Source organism: Ochotona princeps, chromosome 29, assembly GCF_030435755.1.
Source record: "Ochotona princeps isolate mOchPri1 chromosome 29, mOchPri1.hap1, whole genome shotgun sequence".
Lineage (NCBI taxonomy): Eukaryota > Metazoa > Chordata > Mammalia > Lagomorpha > Ochotonidae > Ochotona > Ochotona princeps.
The window spans coordinates 20,036,416-20,051,689 of NC_080860.1; the positions used below are offsets into that span (position 1 = coordinate 20,036,416).

Here is a 15,274-nt window from a genome sequence, read left to right on the forward strand (position 1 = left end):
AACTGGAGCTGGTGCCCAGGAGTGGTCACACTTCCCATTAAGGGACATGGTTCTTTGCATGATCTCTGGGGACCTAAGGGCTGGCAGCCCAATCCTGGCTGGGTCCCCGCCTCTGCCTGGAAGTGGTGTAGACTGGCTGCGAATGCCACACTGGGTCAGGCTTCCTTCCTGCTCTGTCACAGGCTGTGCAGCCTGCTCCCAAGTGACAGACACCTCAGCTGCAGCCTGCCCTTGCAGTTCAGCTGTACCCCTCCCCTCCTCTCCTCTGGGTGTTTCCCCTGGACCCCCTGGCTGCCTGGCAGCTTCTGGGGCCAGCTAGCCGTTTACTGCCCATGCGCTCCCCCATAGCCTTCCAGACTCACCAAGGAAGAAATAATCTGGGAGACCCCTCCCACTGTCCCGCCCCTGCCTGACCCTGCCAATGTGAATGGTTAGGGGCTTGGATCATCGGCAGGGACTGATGACTTGGTGGCAGCACGGCTAGGGAGAGGAGCAGGCCACAGGAGCTGGCAGGAGGGGTGTGATTGGCGCTGCTTGGTACCCAACGTGTTGCGTGGGCTGCGTCCCCGACAAGCAGCTGTCTTCTGGTCAGTGCCCTGCCTGGTGCCCAGGCCCTGAGCAGCTTCGAGCAGGTGGTCCCAGCACCCCTCCTGGGGGAAAGAAGGGACTGTGCTGGTGCACTTGCCATTGGGGTGGGGTACAGGCCAGGAGAATTGCCGGGCTTCTACCTTGGCCCCCACCCACCTGTCTCCCTGGAATTCCTCCCTCCTGCCTGGGATCTGCATCTTTGAAGCCACTGCCTCTCTGCCGGCCCCAGGCACTCCCAGAGGCGGATACTGAAGAGGATTCAACGCATTGAAGGTCGCCAGGCAGGGTGCTGACAGATGCCCGGCCACGATACGATTTCTGATTTAATAACCGAATGGGAGGCTGGCCCTTTGTAATAATTAGGGCTAATTACTGAGGAGGTGTTGACAGATAGGCTGAGAGGAAACAAACTACCTTTATCCCGTGGCTTAGAGTCAGATTACCGGCCCGGTGCTATCTGCCCCTCAGAAAGTAGACGCTTCAATCACTCAGCGAGGCTTCAAAGGGGAGAGGGCCTGACAATGCCCGGATTTGGAACGGAGCTATGAAGTGCGCCTTTGACTCCCCATCGCCCGGCACAGCCCGTGCCCGCACTGTGTTCTTTGTGAAGTTCGAATTACCATGGGCAGCCCTGCTTCTCGTGCTCAGTGCTGGGGAGGGGGCTGCAGCTGTGTGGGGCAGGGACAATGCCATGGTGGGTCCAAGTTGCTCTACTCTTCTCCTGTGCCAGGTGACGCTGACAGAGGCCCGTGTGCCCCTCATGGCCACTCCTGCAGCCTGTTCCTTGGCCTGGGAGCAGGTGCAGTTCTTGATGGCCATCATCAGTGGGATAGGGATCTTCCTGTCCCTGCAGCTTTGCTGTGTGCTACAGGACCAGGCCTGGCCTCACTGGGAGGACGCTGTGTCCCTGGCATTGCAGAGGCCAAGATCACCCCTCAGGGACCTACACATCACCTCCTGAGCAGATAACTGAGACTGGGTGGGGCAGGCTGAGTCTTGCAGGCCTGGTGGGCAGACAGCAGCAGTGACCTGGAGGAGTGAGAGCTCTGGGGAGGGACTGGAGGCCAGTTCCTGGTGGACTGCACAGTGTCCACCCCTCAAGATGGGCAGGGGTGTGCTCAGAGCTGCTGGCTGAGGCTGCAGGCAGGGATCATTTCTTCGGGGGGGGCGGTGCTGGTGTCATAGCATTGCATGCTAAGCTTCCACCTGTGGCGTCAATATCCCATATGGCCACCAGTTCGAATCCCAACTACTCCACTTCCAATCTAGCTCAATTCCTCCATCTCTGCAACTTCGCTTAAAAAAAAAAAAAAAATCAGAGTTACAGAGACAAAGGTAGAGACAGAGATCTTCCATCCTCTGGTTCACTTCCCAAATGGCCAGAGCTGGAGCTAATGGCTAGAGTTGGAGCTAAGTTGATTTGAAGCCAGGAGCTTCTTCTCGGTCTCCCATGTGGGTGCAGGGGCCCAAGCACATCATCTGCAGCTTTCCCAGGCACATTAGCAGGGAGCTGGACTGGAAGTGGAGCAGCAGGGACTTGAACTGTTAACCCATATGGGATCCCAGCGCTGCAGGCAGAGGATAAACTTGCAATGCTACCATGCTGGCCCCACACACCAGTTCTGAGACTCTGCTTTTGTCTGTTTTCATCAGGAAGGTGGCGTGGAGGTGGCCTGCCAAGCAGGGAGTGTGGTTGGGCCTCCCCAGGGAGTGCAGGTGACGGTCCCTATTCCGTGTGTGGTGCCAGGTAAGCAGGAGACTGGAGTCTGTTCCACCTGTATGCTGCACACTTGTCCACCCTGGGCCTTGGCTTGGTCATGTTCCCGTCTGCGTGTAAGACTGGCTAAATCTGAGCCTGCCCATCTCGGAGACAGGGGATGTGACTCAGGCTGGGGAGAGCAGCGTGGTTTAGGTGGCCGTTTGTTCTTGCCTGGGGTGTGGCTGCTGCTGCTGCTTGGGTAGGAAGAAGAGATGCCTTCCGGAAGTGACAATGATTCTGACGAGAGTCATCAGCTGATTATCCTTCCTGAACAGGCTCGATGTGAGCCATCAGGGCAAAGATCAGAGGTGCTGGGTGGAGCCCCCAAGGCCCTGGCCAGGAGGCCCCAGAGGACCTGTGAGTGGGGGGTGCCGTGTCACACAGGGAAGCTCTGCTGCTCCTGATGGTGGTCAGTGGTCACCTTGTCCACAGTGCCTCAGGAGTGCAGTCACACGGTAGCTGGCCTTTCTCTTGCTCACTCATGGGAGGCTCGCTGTGTCTGAATTTACCCGTCGTTGCTTCCTTTGCTGCACAGCTTCACACTCATTTGGAGGATTTTGCGTTTGGTGTTTATCCTAGAATTACTGTGAACATTTGTGTAAGGTTTTGGTTTGCTTGTAACTTCATTTCTAAGTATCTAGGAGTGGAATACCTGGGTGATTCGATGCGTGCAGATTTAACTTTATAAGTTTGTTCATTTTTTTTTCACCTTCCTCTTGATTTTAGCCTTTCTGTTAGGTGTATAGTAGTGTCTATTATGGGTTTAATTTGTGCTTCCCTGATTGGCTAACAGTGATGAACATCACATTCCATCTGTCTGTTTAGATGGAGTGTATGTTCCGGGCCTGGCACAATGGCTTAGTGGCTAAATTCTCACCTTGCACGCTCCAGAATCCCATACAGGCACCAGTTCATGTCCTGGCTTCTCCACTTCCCATCCAGCTTCCTGCTGTGGCCTGGGAAAGCAATAGAGGCTGGCTTTCTGCCCCAAGCAGAGAGCTGGATGGAAAGTAGAGCAGCTGGGACTCAGGCCAGTGCTGATATGGGATGCCAGTGAAGGGTTAGCCAGTTGAGCAGTCTGCCAGGCCTGGGAAAGATCCTCCACCTGCTGATTCACTCCTCCAAATGCCTGCTACAGCCAGACCTGGGTGGGACCCTGATCAGGAGCCTAGAATCCTGCCTGACCCTCCCTTTGGTGGCAGGGAACCAAATACTTGGGATATTATCTGCTGCTTCCAGGGGTGCACATTAGTAGAACATTGGCTTGGGACCAGAGGTGCCAGGGCTTGACCCGGGCATTCTGATACGGGAAGTGGATGTCCCAAGTGCAGCCAAATGCCTGTCCTCCCTTCAGTATATTTGTGATTGGATTGTTTAGTAGCTGCTGTTTGTTGTTTTTACTGAAGTGTAATTGATATTCAGTCAGTTTTGCACGGTTTACATACCTGTGACACCACCACCACACTCACCATACAGAGCACATCCATTGTCCCTATGAGGCTCCCCTGCCCAGGCACTTCCATCCCCAAGTCCCGACTCATCCGCTTACTGTCCCATCAGGTCAGTTTGCATTTCCTAGAATTTTGTATAAATAGACTGGCACTGTTGACTCTTTTTTCTGCCTTTTTTTTTTTTTTTTTTGACCAACACGATTATTCTGAGACTCATTCCTGTTGAAGTGTGTGTGAGTACTTCCTACGTTTGCACTGTGCAGTACCGGTGTGTTTCATTGTGTGCCTGTGCCACTGTTTGTTCAGCTGCTCACAGACGTTGGCGGTTTCCATTTGGGGCCTTTTGTGCATTTTTTAAGAAAATGACCCAAATTTATTCCCAGGTGGTTTTGCCGTTTTGTTATTCCGTCGGTAGGGTAGCCCCTGGTGAACAAAGATGTCAAGTATGATTTTGTGTCCTTGTTTTCTTCCTGCATAACTTCTTTGTTGAAATATTCGAATCTTCTGTGCATTTTCAATTCTGTTTGTACATTTTGCTTTATTACACAGTTTTGATGATTCCTCAGTTTCAGAACACAGATCCCTTTGCCAGATACATAATGTGCAAGTATTTCCTTCCTGTCTGTAGATTTGCTTTTTTGCTTTTTATTTATTTATCTGAAAGGCGGAAGAGTGGAACAAGAGAGAGAAATATCACCTCCCGGTTAACTGCCCAGATGCTCACCACAGCTGGGCCTGGGCCAGTCTAAGCCAAGAGCCAGGAATCCATCTGCGTCTCCCAGGTGGGTGGCGGGAACCCAACTTCCTGCTGCTTCCCTGGGTGCATCAACAGGAAGTGGGACCCAAAACAACTCTCAATCAGGAAATAGGGATCCCATGCAGCTCTTTAATGTACTGAGCTGCTGTGCCTATGCCTTATTAGTAGTTCTCCATCTCTCAAAGAGGAAAAGGATCCAATTTTATTTAAGTCAGATTTATTGTTTTTTTTTTTCTTTACAGGTCATGCTTACTGAAAGCTTGTTACATTTATTTATTTCCATGTTTGTTTGAAAAGACGGAGACAGACTGAGCTGTTCAACGTACCCGTTCACTCCTCAGCCCCTGCCCCACAGCTGGTGCTGATAGCTGGGTCTCCTGAGTGGGTCACAGTGTCTGGCAACCCCTCGTGCCATCCCTGCTGCCTTCTGGGGCGCACACCAGCAGGGAGGGAGCAGAGTCGGGATCTCAAAACCAGGGATTTTGATGTGTGGTTTTCTTTTTTGTTGCTACCTCTTGCCTGATTTGGTATTAGAGTACTGCTGGCTTCATACAATTAGAAAATTTCTTCTCATTTTGTTTTCTAGAAGAAATTAATTTTTTAAAGTGGTATTTCTTCCTTAAAAAAAGGATTTGCCAGTTAGGTACCATGGACTGGAGTGTTGTAATGTGTTTTGTTTTGCTAGGATTTAATCTAAAAACACATTCCTCAATACGGGGCTCTGCTGGTCACCTCGTTCTTCACCTAGTTTGTGGCTTTCTACCTTTGTTTTGTTGAAGTTATCTAATTGAAGCACATTGAGTTTGTCATAGTGTAACATCCTTTCAATATTTCTGATATCTGTAGAGATAATCCTTCTGTGTTATTCTAATTGTGTTAGGTCAGAAATTCATCACATTTTTTAAACAAGTATTTACTTTTTTTTTTTTAATGATTTATTTTTATTGGAAAGTCAGATTTACAGAGAGAAGGAGAGACAGAGAGAAAGATCTTCCATCTTCCGGTTCACTCCTCCAAGTGACCACAAGGGCCAGAGCTGAGCTGATCTGAAGCCAGGAACCAGGAGCTTCTTCTGGGTCTCCCACACGGGTAAAGGGTCCCAAAGCTTTGAGCCATCCTCTACTGCTTTCCCAGGCCACAGGTAGGGAGCTGGAAGAGAAATGGAGTAGCTGGGACCAGCGCCCATATGGGATCCTGGTGCACACAAGGCGAGGATTTAGCTACTGAGCCATTATGCCAGGCCCCCTTCTGCTTTCTTTGGGTTTACTTTGCTGCTTTTTTTTTCTAGCTTAGTGAATAAAGAAGCCAGCTGGCTGTTTGGAGACCTTTCTTTTCTTCCAGTGTGAACTTCTGAGGCTGTGAATTTCCTCTCGTAGGGAAATACCAACAATATCAACAACAAAGCTGACCAAAGCTGCCTGTGGCTTGTCCTTTGTGCAGAAGGGATCACTACAGCACGAGTGCGTTCTGACTTGAGGAAGTGAGGACGGATGCTGGATGGTGGCAGGGGAGTGGCACAATCCCTGTACAGCACAGGAACACAGCCCACCAACAAGGGGAGGATGGCCAGACTCCCTGCCCATTCCTGGAGCCCAGATAAACATCTCTTGATGGAGAAAAAGTGAGCTACAAGTCTCTGTTGCCACTGTAGACGACTTCATGGGAGACTCAGCTTGGAGGGTGGCCTGAAGTTTGGCTTCATGGCGTGGGATCCCACCACATGTGCTCCCCCCGACACACACACACACACACACACACACACACACAACCATCCCTCATGGCCTCAGCTCCTTAGATATTGAAACTGGTGAGTCTACCACACAGCCTGTCCATCAACTTCCACTGACACGTATGTTCAGTGCAGTAGTCAGCCAGACAACAGCTCTGTCCCTAGCAAAATGTGCTACATCTCTGCAATAGTTTACATGAACAACTTTAGACATTGCTGACAAGGTCTACTACACCTGAGGAAACCACACAGGCCCACCTGCAGTCAAAGCTAACACTATAGCAAATCAACACCTTAACACTTCCCCAAAGGCATAAAGAACTGGAAAACTAGAAAAGCCTACTGTTACACCAGCACAGAAATTTTTGACTTTGAGACACTAGAAAAGTAAAAAAGCAAAGAAACAATACTGTAGTAGCACAGTCTGAAAAAGAGTACGTTGGAGGTGTGTCAGAAAGGGCGTTCAGATGCTGCTGTTAAGGATAGCCCATGAAGTGGAGGGGAATATTCACTAAGACTTTAAAGATACAGGGAAGTTGATACATGATCAGGAAGGGATAAGTATCAGGGAGAAGAGCCATATTAAACTGTTCCAGTCAGTGCTGTAATCAGTACAGTTGAGAACGCAATAAGGGGCTGGCTCAAGCAGTAAAAAGGGTGCGTGAACTCAAAGATAAGTATTTCAAACTGACCCAGTCAGAGGAACAAGAAAAAATGATGAAAAAGAAAAAGAAAGTCTACAACGCCTTATGGAACACCATTAAGCAAGCAAATATCCATCCCATCAGAATTACAGAGGGAGAAGAGATGGGGAAAGATACAGAAGGCATATCTTATAAAATAACTAGCAGAAAATTTCCCAAGTCGTGAAGGACACTCTCAAAGCTGAAGAAATGACAAGTAAATAGTACCCAAAGAGGTCTCCTCCAAGGCAGTTTGTAGTCAGGCTGTTCAAAGTCAAAGACAGATGATTCTAAAAGCAGTAAGAGGAAAGTGCCAAATCACAGACAAGGGAGTTTCCATTAGGCTGACAGCAGATTTCTAAGCAGAAACTTTGCAGGCCAGGAGGGGATGGGATGACATCTTCAGAGTGTGGAAAGAGAACACTACCAGCCAAACGGCTGTCCTTCAGAACAGAAGGGGAAGAAGGACTTTCTCAGAAGTGTTGAAGAGAGTCCCGTTTCTAGAAGCAGCAGGACAGTGACTGCCCTCATGGGAACACAAACAAGTAGAGTGGATGCACATAGGAGAAAAAAAGGAATCAGGCCTTGTCTGCGAAGAGTCACCAGACCACAAAGATGGCCAGTAACAGAGGCAGGCAGCAACAGGATATTCAATTCAGCCAGAAAACAGGATACAGAATGAGACAAGAGGGTTGTTCCCTATTGTTTTTTTTTTAAGATTTATTTATTTTTTATTGGAAAGTCAGATATACAGAGAGGAGGAGAGACAGGAAGATCTTCCATCTGTGGATTCACTCCCCTAAGTGGCCACAATGGCTAGAGCTGCGACATTCTGAAGCCAGGAGTCTCTTCTGGGTCTACCGCATGGGTGCAGGGTCCCAAGGCTTTGGGCCGTCCTCAACTGCTTTCCCAGGCCACAAGCAGGGAGCTGGATGGGAAGCAGGGCTGCCGGGATTAGAACTGGCGCCCAAACAGGATCCCAGAGTGTACAAGGTAAGAATTTTAGCCACTGAGCTACTGCGCTGGGGCCAATGTGCGTGTTTAACCCTTCACAGTCTCCTTCAGACTCAGTTATCCTTCCATATGAAACATAGAAGTCCGGCAGCCACTTTGGTCCTCTTAGCCCTGCCGAGTTAGGTTACAATTGCCATTGAAAGTGCCAGCAGCTAATATTACCAACCCTGCATGTTCACTTAGGATTCAAAATGTCTCTTACGGGGCTGCTGGAGCAGAATGCAGGAAGTGCGTGCACCAGTGTGAGTGTCCCAGTTGCCCTACTTCCAGCGCAGCTCCCTGCTAACAGCAAAGGAGCAACAGGTAACTCAAGTGCTTAGGCCCCTGCCCTCTCGTGGGAGACCTGGAAGAAGCTCCTGCTTCCTGGCTTTGACCAGGCCTAGCTCTTCTGTTGAGGCCTTTTAGGGAGTGAACCAGCAGATGAAATCTCTGTCTCCCTGTCTCTGTGTAACTTGATTTCTAAATCAATCTTTTTTCTTTTTTAAAAGTCCCATATATTTATCCTCATAGTTATCATTCCCCTTTCTCTGCCTTATTGAAATTTCAGCTTCTCCCAGTTGTCCCCCACCTGAGTGTCTGTGTTCTCTGAGTGCCTGTTTCTCAAGGGGCTGTTTGTAGAGTTCTGTCTCTCCATGCCCTTCCTTGACATTTCCTGTGACTGATCAAGTGCCTGGACAGGCTGACTTCATGGGTCCACGTGGGGTTTGGACTGAGGGCTCATGGCTCACATGGGAGAAGGAGTGATCCTGTAGCCAGACAGGAAGCCAGAGAGCTGTCCAGCCTGGCTCCCTGCTTAGTAACAAACAGGCTGCTCTCCAAGAGCTCGCTTTGAGGTCACAGGGTTTCTCTCTAGTTGCAGGGCCACCTGCCTCCTCCTGTGACCCAGCTACCTCCCACAAGGGCCCCACCTTAGCCAGACTGACCTTTTTAATTTTTTAATTGAAAATTTTTTAAATTATTGATGATGTTTACATTGTTAATCAGGGTGGGAAAGATCGGGGATAGGGGGTGAGACCATCACTTACACATTTTCTTCTTCTTGCTGTATATGGGGGAGAGGAGGATACAAGAGGGGAAACCACACCCAGCCTCCCAACTGCCACATACTGCTACCCGATATCATCCCAGGGTCTCCACTGTGGAGCATTTTCTGAGGGTTCTGCTCATGTGGTTTTGATAGTTCTGAGATGCTATTGATATCACTGCTCCAAGGATGAGGAAATCCTTCCGAGGTTGATTGGCTGTCATAGTCCACCTCCAAGTCTCCATTGGCCCAGAAATTTGCTGTTAAGCTTCAATGGGATAGTTGATCAGTTTGTTCTTCCCTCCTTCCTCTGCAAACCAATGGGTGCTGTGGCCCAGCTCAGCCCTGCCTACCACATGCTTAGCCCTCAGTTATACCAGGAGGAGGTGCAGCCCAATCAGAGTGACCCCCAATAAATCCCACTGGGTCAGCCCCCCAGTTCTGGTTCCTGTGCCTGCTAGCATGTGCAGTAGACTGGTTCAGTCTACCCCACATCTCATTCAGATCTTGTAGATATCATTGGGTGTTGAAGCCTAACTCAACCCAACCAGCTCTACCCTCCAGCCCACACTCATACCAACTTGTACAGCCAGCCCCACCCCCAGTCCTGGTTCTCACACTCACCAGTGGAAGTTGCAGCCCATCAGAAAGGAGCCCACAACCCTCCCCACTGGACCCACTCCCTACCAGGGATATTGCACTATCCAGGTAGTTCTGCAGTCTAGCTTGACAGAACTTGCCCCAGTCCCAGCATCTGCCAGCTGGTGCTACAGCAAAGCCCAATCTGCCTGCCCTTATTCTAGCTCATGTCTGTACCAGTGGATACAATCAGTTACCCCAACCTGGCTCTCCCCCAATGCAGTTCACATGTAGGCCAATAGTTGTTGTAGCTCTGCCCGACCTGCTCTGCCCCCAGTTCCAGCTCTCATGCTCACCAGTATCAGCAGTGGCCCAGCAGTGGAGTTCCCACTACTCCCCTACCAGGCTCACTTTCTCCCACCTCCACTGCCCCGGTCCTGAGTGCACTGGTGGGTGCTGCAGCCCAGTCTGGCATGGCCCATCTCACCTTGTCATTTGCCGGTGGGTGTTGTAGCCTGGCCCAGCCCGGTCTGCCCCTGTTCCAGCTCGTGCTGGCTGGAACTGCTGCCCGAGCCAGCACAGTCAGCCCCCTAGTCCCGGCCCTAATGTGAACTGGCTAGTGATGCGGCCAGACCCAGCCTATCTTGCACCCCATCCTGGTCTCAGATGTGCTAGTGGTTGTTATGAACTGGCCCAGCCTGGCCTGCCCCCAGACCTGAGCCACACATATGCTGGCAGGTACTGTAACCTGGTCTACTCGGGCTGCTCCTTGCTTTGGTTCTTGCGCTCACCTGCAGGGATTGCGCCCTGACAAAGGAGTTCCCCAAGTTCCTCTATCAAGTCTCTTATCAGTGGCAGATCTCGCTTACACCTGTGGGTCCTTAGCCCGGGCTGACTTAGTACACTTCCTATCCTGGCAGGAACCATAGCCTTGCCCAACTGGCCCATACTCAACCCGGTTCTTTTCTTTTCTTTTTCTTTTTTAAGACTTATTTATTTTTATTGCAAAGTCAGATATACAGAGGAGGAGATACAGAGAGAAAGATCTTCCATCCGATGATTCACTCCCCAAGTGACCGCAACGGCTGGTGCTGCACCAATCTGAAACCAGGAGCCAGGAACCTCCTCCAGGTCTCCCACGTGGGTGCAGAGTCCCAAGTCTTTGGGCCATCCTCGACTGCTTTCCCAGGCCACAAGCAGAGAGCTGGATGGGAAGCAGGGCAGCCAGGATTAGAACCGGCGCCCATATGGGATCCTGGCGCATTCAAGGTGAGGACTTTAGCCACTAGGCCACGCCGCTGGGCCCAACCCGGTTCTTATTGTTGAGTGTTACAGCCCAGCTACACCTAGTCCACACCCTGATGGAGCTCTCATGGACCACACTGAGCTGCTAACAGGAACCAGCACTCGCATCATCACAGATGTTCCTTGTCAGCAATGTCTCTTGCTTCCTGAAAGCAAAGAAAGATAAGCTTAGTTGAATAGGAGAAAAGATATTCTCCACAGAGACTAGAATAATTGACAGGTCTTCCTCAGGTCTATGCTGTGTGTGGTTTATTAGGTTTTGTGTGTGTGTGTGTGTGTGTGTGTGTGTTCATTTAAAAGGAAGAGATCTCATATCTACTGCTTCACCCCCTGTATGGCATCAATGGTCATAGCTAGGCTAGTCTGAAGCCAGAAACTTTTTCTGATCTCCCAGCTGGGTGCAGGGGCTCAAGCACTTGGGCCATTTTCTGCTTCTTTCCCAGGCCCATTAGCAGGAGCTGGATCAGAAGTGGAGCAGGGACCCAGCGGCGTGGCCTAGGGGCTAAAGTCCTCGCCTTGAATGCCCCGGGATCCCATATGGGCGCTGGTTCTAATCCCGGCAGCTCCACTTCCCATCCAGGAGCTCCCTGCTTGTGACCTGGGAAAGCAGTCGAGGACGGCCCAATGCATTGGGACACTGCACCCGCATGGGAGACCCGGAAGAGGTTCCTGGTTCCCGGCTTCGGATCAGCGCGCACCGGCCCGTTGCGGCTCACTTGGGGAGTGAATCATCGGACGGAAGATCTTCCTCTCTGTCTCTCCTCCTCTCTCTATATCTGACTTTGTAATAAATAAATAAATCTTAAAAAAAAAAAAAAAAGAAGTGGAGCAGAAGGGACTTGAACTGTTGCAGGCGACAGCTTTACACCATGGCACCAGCCCCACTGACTTCTTGACTGTGTATGTTTCTGGCTTTCTCCAAGTTGTACATTTTCAAGCCATTTTCAGTGGCTAAAAATGGACCTTTCTGTTGGCATCTTTCACCTACTGCCTGGACTGTTTACCTTGGATGTGTCATTTTTGGCTGCTACAGCACACATCCTCGATGCTCTCATCTTGAGTCTCGGCCACTTTTCTGGTCTTAAACATTAAGTCATCTCTGTTGATCAGTCTTCCCGTTTCGTTCCTCCATCCTCTCGCATTGCATCCTCTGAGTCTTTTTCGGTCTGTTTCTTTCAGATATTGAATGAGCTCTGCAACGTCCACATCTCCTTACAAAGTGATTGCTGTTCTCTGCGAGGATGTGTTTTCCTTCTGTGCATTCCCAGTGTGTTTACCTTTGCCCTGTGAAGTGGACTCTGGAGAGCTGCATGGAAATCTTTATCTGATCCCTCGACATCTGAGACGTCTCAAGGTTGGCATCTGTGGGCTGCCCCCGAGACCCAGCCTTGGTTTCCTTCTATGTTTGCAAGTCCAGTGAGCTTGGTTTGTACCCCAGACGTGGCCCGGGTTGCCTGCGACATGGGGTCCTCTGGACAGTGTCGAGGCGTATGTGAGCACGGGGGCCCCCACCGTGCTTAGATCTGTATCACAGGTTCTGTCTCGCCCTGTGCAGGCTCTGGCTTTAATCTCCCGTCTCCCCAGCCTGTGGTTCTGTGCCATACATGGGCTGCTCGGGGCTCTGGCTGGAGACGTGAGCAGCGGTTTCAGTCTTGGTTTGGGGCTCAAAGTGGATGGTATGGTCTGGCCTCCATACCTTAGCAGTGAGCTTGGGGCCTCTGTTTTTGTTCTCCCCACTCTGCAAATACCAGACACACACACCCCAAAACCCAGAGGACTTACCTCATGAGGGTCCCTCCATCCAGAGCCCTGGCTTACCTCTAGGATTCATTCCCATGGCTGGGTTTTCAGGGACAGAGCTCATGACTTTTCTGTTTGGTGGTGATAGTGCAAAAGTGGCATGCCCTCAGCGGGATCCACAGTGGGGTTCTGGCCTTTCCTCAGGCTCCCTCAGGCCTCTTTCCCAGTGCTGGGCAACCCACAGCCATGAGGGAGAGCAGCAGGTGCCCTGGGCCGTGCTGTGTGGGTGCTCTAGGCCTGCAAGTTGGTCTGGTGGCGTCCATACAGGTTTATCAGGATGGAGGCCCATCACAATGTGAGTTCCTGTGCCTGCTGTTTGCATTTTTGTCTGGCGTTTTAGTGGCTGTCGGTCCAAGAGAGGGAGGCTGTGTAAGCTTCATCCTGGCCATGTGTCCGTGAGGGCTGTGACAAATGAGCATCTTTTTCTTTTCTTTCAAAATATTTTATTTATTTATTTATTTTTTTAATTTTATTGTTATTGGAAAGCCGGATATACAGAGAGGAGGAGAGACAGAGAGGAAGATCTTCCATCCGATGTTTCACTCCCCAAGTGAGCCGCAACGGGCCGGTACGCGCCAATCCGATGCCGGGACCAGGAACCTCTTCCGGGTCTCCCACGCGGGTGCAGGGTCCCAAAGCTTTGGGCCCATAAAATATTTTATTTTGAAAGAGTTACCGGGCCCAGCGGCGTGGCCTAGCGGCTAAAGTCCTCGCCTTGAAAGCCCCGGGATCCCATATGGGCGCCGGTTCTAATCCCGGCAGCTCCACTTCCCATCCAGCTCCCTGCTTGTGACCTGGGAAAGCAGTTGGGACCCTGCACCCACGTGGGAGACCCGGAAGAGGTTCCAGGTTCCCGGCTTCGGATCTGCGCGCATAGGCCCGTTGCGGCTCACTTGGGGAGTGAATCATCGGACAGAAGATCTTCCTCTCTGTCTCTCCTCCTCTGTATATATCTGGCTGTAATAAAATGAATAAATCTTTAAAAAAAAAAAAAAGAAAGAGTTACCGAGAGGGAGAAGCGAGGTAAGCTTCCATGGGTTCGTTAACTCACCAGAAGGCTGCAACGGCCAGGCAGCAGGGTTGGGCTGAAGCAGGACCTTCATCCAGGTTGGGACCGTCTTCTGCCGTTGTCCCAGAAGCACCAGCCTTGCATTTCCTGTTCTCTGTGCTGGATGACGGTTCTGTCTCTGATATTTAGATGATACATAGTCAAGACTGTTTTATCTGTGCTATGCACTGTCACATCTAACACTCTTTGGCCGGAACTCAGCCTTGTCTGGTTGAGCTTAACCCTTTAACCTGTGCCTTTGTATGCGTGCTTGCCTCATAAACCTTTGTCCATCTCTGATTCTGGCCTTTTGGAATCCACTTTGTTCCACATTTTTTTTAAAGATTTGTTTGTTTTACTTGAAAGATTTACAGAGAAAAGGAGCGACACAGAGATCTTCTATCTGCCAGTTTACTTCCCAAGTAGCCACAACAGCCGGAGCTGAGCCAATCTGAAACCAGGTGCCAGGAGCTTTTTCCAGGCTTCCCTCATGGGTTCAGGGTTCCAAGGCTTTGCCATCCTCTACTGCGTTCCCAAGCTACAAGCAGGGAGCTGGATGGGAAATGGAACAGCTGGGGCATGAATTGGTGCCCATATGAGTTGCTAGCGTTATAAGCAGAACAACAGCCTGCTTAAGCCGTGGCACTGGCCCCATGTCAGTAAATTCAGTGTACTCCTCCACGGGTAAAGAATTGGGTATATATTCTCTATCTTTAGCCTCTTTTTTTATTCTTTGATCCTCATGCTCCGAGCTTGCTGCACTGAAGGCTGAGGTTTGTTCATTTCCAGTTGTGTGGCATGAGTTCCCTGTTGGGAGATTATGCCAGATGTATCTCATTCTAGAGTAGATGCCCATTTGGGTTGTTTCTGCTCAACCCTGCCATTAGCATTAGTCCCTTTTTGGGTAGAAGTGTATCCTTGGGTGCCTGTGTGAGTCAGAGTGGTCGAGCCATGCTGTAGGCCAGCAAGCACCAGACTGTGGTGCCCTGCGCTCATCCTCTGTCCTGTAGCAGCTGCTCGTTGTGCCACACCTTCATCAGCGCTGGAAAGACTGTTGAATTGTTTTTGCTCAACTGCTAGGAGTGCAGGCATTGCACATCAGGGCTTTGACAGGCATTTCCAAGATCATGAATTGGACTAGATGGTTTTCCGTGTGTTTATGGGATGTGGATGTTGCCTGTGAGGTGCCTGTTGACATCTTCCAGCCATTTTTCTTTCTGGCATTTGCTTTCCTGCTCCATCAGTCTCTGTGTGTGTTCCAGATACAAGTCCAAGGGGGCTTGTCTGATTTCCCTCACATCTTCTGCTTTTGTGTGTGTGTGTGTTTAGGAATTATTCATTTTTTATAGTCTTTTTTTAAAGACTTATTTGTTTTTATTGGAAAGTCAGATTTACAGAGAGAAAGATCTTCCATCTGCTGGTTCACTCCCCAAGTGGCAGCAACAGCTGGAGCTGAGCAGATCCAAAGCCAGGAGCTTCTTCCAGGTCTGTCTTCTGGGTACAGGTGCCCAAGGACTTGAACCATCATCCTCTGTTT

At 50.3% G+C, this 15,274-nt stretch overlaps 1 protein-coding gene across 1 annotated transcript in view; it reads left to right on the forward strand.

Moving 5' to 3' along the window:
* GNB1L (G protein subunit beta 1 like) overlaps positions 1-15,274 on the forward strand; it is a 52,716-nt gene that overhangs the window by 10,084 nt on the left and 27,358 nt on the right. Inside the window, exons 3-4 of the mRNA XM_058657015.1 lie at positions 2,242-2,335; positions 12,069-12,243. The gene's annotated coding sequence lies outside the window, so the exon portion shown is untranslated. The remainder of the gene's footprint in view (positions 1-2,241; positions 2,336-12,068; positions 12,244-15,274) is intronic.